Genomic DNA, 6,056 nt, shown 5'->3' on the forward strand with positions numbered 1-6,056 from the left:
GTGGTGGCCTTGGCAGCACTGGGGGAATGGTTGGACTCCGTGAGCTTAAAGGGCTTTTCCAACCCCAACAGCTCTGTGATTTTGGGAGGTCTCTGTGTGTGTTCATGTGTCTCCCTTCCCAAAGCTGTGCTTGCAACTGATGGGACCTCCCAGGGCTGCACCTCCGTGTCCTTCCTTCACAGCCCCAAATCCTCCTAGGAAGCACTGGCCTAGAGAAGGCCAGAAACCCCAGAAGTGGGGCTGGGAAACCTTCTGGGCTCAGGAGCTGCTCTGCTTCTCTGAGGCTTTGGGGCCCCCACAGGCAGGGACCTCCTCTTGCCCCTCTGCTCTTTTCCAAGCCCCGGGGCAGTGTGTGTGTGTGTGTGTGTGTTTCTGGTTTTTATTTGTTGTTAGAAAAAAACCCCAACCCCACCCAACATGGAATTTTAAACTCTTGAGCTGTGATATTTATACAAAACTGTTTGACCTTTTTCTACACAGGAATAACATTGAAAGCAGGTGAGTTTCCTCTGTGTGTGTCTCGCATTGCTGCAGTGGTGGGGCAGGGAGAGGGACTGGGACCAGGGCAGGAGCTCTCCTGCCTCCTCCCTGCCAGGGGGAGATGGGCTGAGCTGGGCAAAACAACTTTTTTTTTGTTTAATTGTTCCCCTTTTCCCGGGAACTGAGGAGAAATTGCAGAGCTGTGAAAAAATGCAGCTTTTTCTTCCTGCTAAACATCTCCAGTGGGATGCTGGCAGCATCTTGGCCTGCCTTTGGCTGCAGCAGTGACCTGTGTGATGGACGGGGTACCCTCAGGCCAGCCCCTTGCCCACCGCCGTGGCCCCCAGCCCCTGTCCGCAGACCCGGGGCATGGCGAGGGGATGACAGATGAGAGACAAGAGCCCAGTCTCTGCTGCTGTGGTCTGTTACCCCAGTGCCTTGTTAAATGCGACCTTTTAAAGGCAGAGATTACCTTGAAAGCCGCCCTGCTGAACATCCCCTGTGAACACGTGGGAGCAGGTGATGGTTTTCCAGGGAGACGCGTTGCTCGGAGCCGCTGTGGATGCTCCTGAGGCGGATGAGCTGCTTTGCTACCAGCTGCCTGGGTTTGCCGTTGGAGGGTGGCAGTGAGGAGAGGCAATTCCTCGGCTAACAGAAAGCTCGGGGTGATGGTGTGGTGTGAGGTTTCGGGACCTGTGGCTGCCTCTGCCTTTCCTGGCTTTGGCTCACACCACAGCCGTTGTGAGGGCCAGATGGCATCAGGGCCTGGGCCATGGATGGGCAGGGGCCCCTCAGCATCCCCTTGCCCAGCTGGGGTCCTGTGGAGGCTGGAAAAAGCTTTTCGCCCCTGCGCCTCTATTTTCCCATCCCCTCACAGGCTGAGGGGAGACAGGAGCACTCTGCAACTCCCTGCCAGGAGGCTGCAGTGAGCTGGGGGGCAGTCTCTGCTCCCCAGGAATGGCCAGGGGGTGGCCTTTGGGGACTCGGGGATCTATAGGGCTCCTAAGCTCTAGAGAGACTGGGAGCCGCCAGAGAGGAAGGAAAGGAATGAGGAGAGGCTGCGGGCGCGGGGAAGGGAGGGCTGAGGGGTGGCTGAGGGGATGCCTGGCAGCGCTCGTGCAGCCGGTGGCGCCAGCGGGCCGCGCTGGGCCGGGGCCGGGGCGGCTGAGGGGAAGCTGCTCGGGGCCGTGAGCCCAGGGCTTCTCGGTGGAAGAAGCAGCCCAGCCCGTGTGGCGTGAGGTTTTGGCTTTTGCGTCTCAAACCCTGAGCTGTTTGTGAGACGGCAAGACCCGGAGGAGGGCCCCTGCCCGGCAGGACTCGGCCTCGGCATCTTCCTAGCCCCAGCCATACACCAAGGCGCCTGTTTTCTCTCTCAAGCTAACAGGGAGGACTAGAGAAACGGCTGTGTCCCCATGCAGGGATGCTGGGTGGCTGGGAGAGAGCTGGCGCCGCACCTGGAAGCGGGACTGAGACCTAGCAGTGGAGAAACACTGCGTGATGGCAGAGACACCTCCAGTGCTGTGTCAGCCGTGTCCCTCGGCGCCCCTGCCAGCCGCCGTGTTGTACCCCAAGGAACGCTGTCAGCTCACAGCTTGGCTTTTGCCCCACCAAGGGTCAGGGGGGTTTCCTGCAGCTTTGCTCTGGTTCTTGCACCACCACTCTTCTTCCCCTCTGTATAGCGTGTGTGCCTTGCAGCGGGTTCAACTGTGCTTCGCATGGGGCTGGGGAAACTGACATTTTGTACCCCCAAAGTCTGGCAGCTGCTTTTCTCAGGCGGCAGCGCTGGCTCAGCTCGTGCTGAGGATGACACAATTTTGGGACAAAATGCCTTTTTCCCTGTTTCCCCCCTCATCCAGCCTGGTTCCCCCTGTTCTCCCAGCAGTGGGTGTGATGTTGGGGGCCCTGTGGGTTGATGGATGCCTGCTGTGGGATGGGAGGAAGAGGCTGACCAGGGATGCCAAGACCTTCTCCAGCTCCATACAAATGTGGTCTGGCAACATCCCTGTGCCCTGGAGCTGCTGCCACCAAACCCTAACAGCCATAAATATTTACCCTGATGATGGGGAGATGTGAATGTCTCTGCAGGCAGTGCTCCTTGCAACCCCCTAAACTATGCAGAGCCACTTCACTCCAGCCCATCGTGACCTGAGGACACCCTACAATATCTGGGGCAATGCTCTTGGACCCTGCCAAGCCGGCTCTGCCCTTGCACCACCCTGAACAAGCCACCAGCTGCCTGTCTGTCCGGCTCTGCCTCCCCTGTGCCTGACCAGGGCTGGGCGGTTGGCTGGAGTGTGATAGCCTGCGTGTGGTTATCAAGGCAAGGTAAACACTCCAGCCCCTGAGCAAACATCCCTCCTGCCTCACCAGCATTGATGGATGAGCTTGGGAAGCCTTCAGCCCCCTCCTCCCCACCTGAAATGCTGGCACCCATTCACAGGGCCTCTGTGCTCTGTCTGGCTCTCACTTCACCCCTTCATCTTTTCTCCTGCCTCTAGGAGCCCTTCAATGGCACAGGACCTCAGCATCCTCATGTCTCTCAGCAGGGCACAGCCATGAGCTGCAGTTGGACAGAAGGGGTCCTGTCAAAAAGACAGCTAGCTCCTCCCCAGGGGCTGATACTATCATCCCCCTAAGCTTCAGGCTCTGCCTTCTCCCAGCCTAGTTCTCTGTAAAGCCCTGAGGGCACTAATTGTCTTAATTGCTCTAAACAGCCTCACCTGAGACCTCCCCCCCCCCAACACCCCAGGGCCAAGGAGCCCTTGTAAGCTCAGCTGGGGCTTCCAGTTTCTTCCTGAGCTGTTGTAGCTGTCAGCCCCAGACCCTGCTGTCTCTCCAGCCTGATCTTGGTCCTGCTTTGTCCCCATCATCCTGGCCACTCTCCTGCTATCTGGGCTGCCGGCCCTCACTGTGCCCCATGCATGAGGATGTGCATCTCATGATCACAGTGAGGCTGCAGACAGCAGTTGGCAAAACTTATTAGCTCTGAAGCCATCCAGGACCTGTTTTGGAGGACAGGGAATGATTCTTGACCCCGTGACACCCTGAAGTGACTTCACATGTCTGAAAGCTTGCAGTACCTTCCTGATATCTGGTCAACACCATCAAGAAGTCTGCTTCTGCCTCTGCTTGTGCCCAGACCAAGAGCAAGGTAAACCCTGGAAAGTCTGTGCCACCTCATTTATTGAGGCACGTGTTACCTGAGCTTTGGCAAAGCCAGCCGAGCCTGTGGCATGACAGGGGCATCCAGTGCTGTGTCCTCAGGGTGGATTCTCTGGTGGCTCAGTGGGGTTGTGCTCACAGCTCTGCTTTTCTCTTGGTGGGTGTCAGAGGGGTTTCCTACAGCTTTGCTGCAGCTCTTGACATTGGTTTTGGTTTTAGGGGACCACTCTCCTTCCAGGTGGGGCCTGGGGAGGGCAGGTAGCCAAACCCCTCTGTGTATATCACATGTCCCTTGCAGTGGGTTTATTTGTGCTTCGTGTGGGGCTGGTGAGATGGACCTTCTCGGAGGACCCCCAGGTTGATCCCTGCAGCCCAGGTGGGAGCATGGGGAACCCTCCCTGTTGTTCTCTGGGCCTGGCAAAGGCTGAGGATTTTCGGGAGGAGGAAGGCAAATATCTTCTCCTTCCTTTCACCCTGCCGTTTGTCCTGGAAACATGCCTCAGGCCCTTCTGCTTCCTCATCACCCTCCTCCTCCTCTCCCAGGAAGGCCTGGGGTCGCTGCTGCATTTCCCTGCCACACTTTTCATTGCTGCAGCTGGCTGGGAACACTGGGAGCATCCCCCTGCCCACGGGCACGATGCTGCTCAGCCCCTGGCACCGGGGTCACCCGAGGTCCCTCCGGAGGGTTTCCTGGCCCTTTCCCCGTCCTCTCCGGGGGCCTCTCCCGCCTGCCAGCCCGCCACTGCTCAGACTGGTTTAGCAAGTGGATGGGGCGGCCGCTTTTCCTTTGAAGGGCTCCCAGGAAGGATTTTGATGGCTGGAAACCTCCCAAGGAGGAGAAAGGAAAAGACAAAAATAGGTGGTTTTGGGTTTCGGTGGGGGAGTGAGGGGAGGCCAGGCGGTGGGTTGCTCGGGCAGCTCTGCAGACCTTTGTCTCCTGCTCGTGGTGAAAGGCAGGTTGTGGGGGAGTGTCCCCCTTCCCTGGCCAGCCTGTCTCCCACAACGCTCTGGACCAGCTGAACTCAGAGCTCCTGGCTCAAATCTGGTGGGACCTCACTCACCCCAGGGAGGTGGATTCAGAGAGGACGTGGGGATGTCCACCATGGCTCAGCGAGAGGTGGGTGCTCCAGCTACTGCTTTAGGGGTGGATGGATGAATTTGGGAGGGCTACAGCAGGGTGAGGAAAAACTGCTGTAGGAGGAGAGTGACCCTTCCAGCCTTTGAGATTCTGTGATGACCCACAGCCAGGATCTGGCTCTTGTTCCCTTGTGCCTGTTGCCATCACCTCAGTGGAGCCCGGGCAGGGATGTGGCTGGGGCTGTGACACTGGGCTGTCACCGATGCAGGTGGCTCCTGGGGCTCTTTAGTGGTGGTCTCCACCAACCACAGAGGTCTGGGGATAGGTGTCAGCCCTGGGGCTCAGCCAGTGCTGCTGGAGATGCCTCTGGCTGTCAGCAGTGCCAGGGATCATTTGGGAACTAGGAGCTGAGATCTATTTCCAAACCTGATCCAGGTTTTCTCAATGTTTGGAGCCTTTCTTGCCTTTTAGCTCAGGTCTCTGTGAAGCCCAGGGCTTCACCTCCTGGCTCCTGCACCCTCTGCTTGCTGCTGAGGGGAAAACCTGGGTGTCCCGTGAACCCTGAGTGCTCAACTCTCACCCTGTGCCAGGTGAGGGGATCAGGCTCTGCCTCCCCTGTTCTTCCCCACCAGCTCCCAGTAATCCACCATGGACCCTCCTTAACCCCCTTCCCAAGGTCTTCTGTCCCCAAGCCCCCTTCGGCATCTGGGCCTCAGTGTTCCTCCTGCAGGGGAACGGCAGGAGGCAGGTCAGTTGCGTAGCTGGGTCACGGCAGCGCTGCCGTTATCGCTGCTCCTCATTCGAGCGAGACACTGTGTCCAGAGCGTTGTGTGGCATGTGGGGACAGAGAGGAGCTCCAGGCAGCGTGGGGCAGGGAGTGCTTGGCTCTGGGAGCAACACACTGGGGCCTCTGAGGAGCCTGTGCGTGTGGAGCACAGCACCCAGCTAATAGACTCTGGGCTGCTTCCCTCCCGGCGGGCCGGTGGCAGGTGAGGGTGCCGTGGGATGGCTTCAGCCTGACTTCGAAGCCAGAAGCTGCTTGGCCTGGGGAAGCCCTGGCTAGGTCAGTCCCCGCTGGGCAGGCACAGCCCAGGGTGTCCCGCTGCCTGGAGGGGGCTCAGCCAGCCCTGGGGCTGCTGGTCCATGTGCTGGCAGTGGGATGGGGAGAAAAGGAGCTCTCTGATACATTTTATCATCACTAGGTAAAACTTCTCAGGTGGTCACCGAGGAAATACACTTTTCTAGAAACTTTATGCTTGCTGCCAGTGCCCATCTTCTCCCTTGTTTCTGAGGTGGAGTCTTGGGAATAGTTCCTCAGTGTCCTCGTTGGTGTTGA

The sequence above is a fragment of the Colius striatus genome, chromosome 13, assembly GCF_028858725.1.
Source record: "Colius striatus isolate bColStr4 chromosome 13, bColStr4.1.hap1, whole genome shotgun sequence".
Classification (NCBI taxonomy): domain Eukaryota; kingdom Metazoa; phylum Chordata; class Aves; order Coliiformes; family Coliidae; genus Colius; species Colius striatus.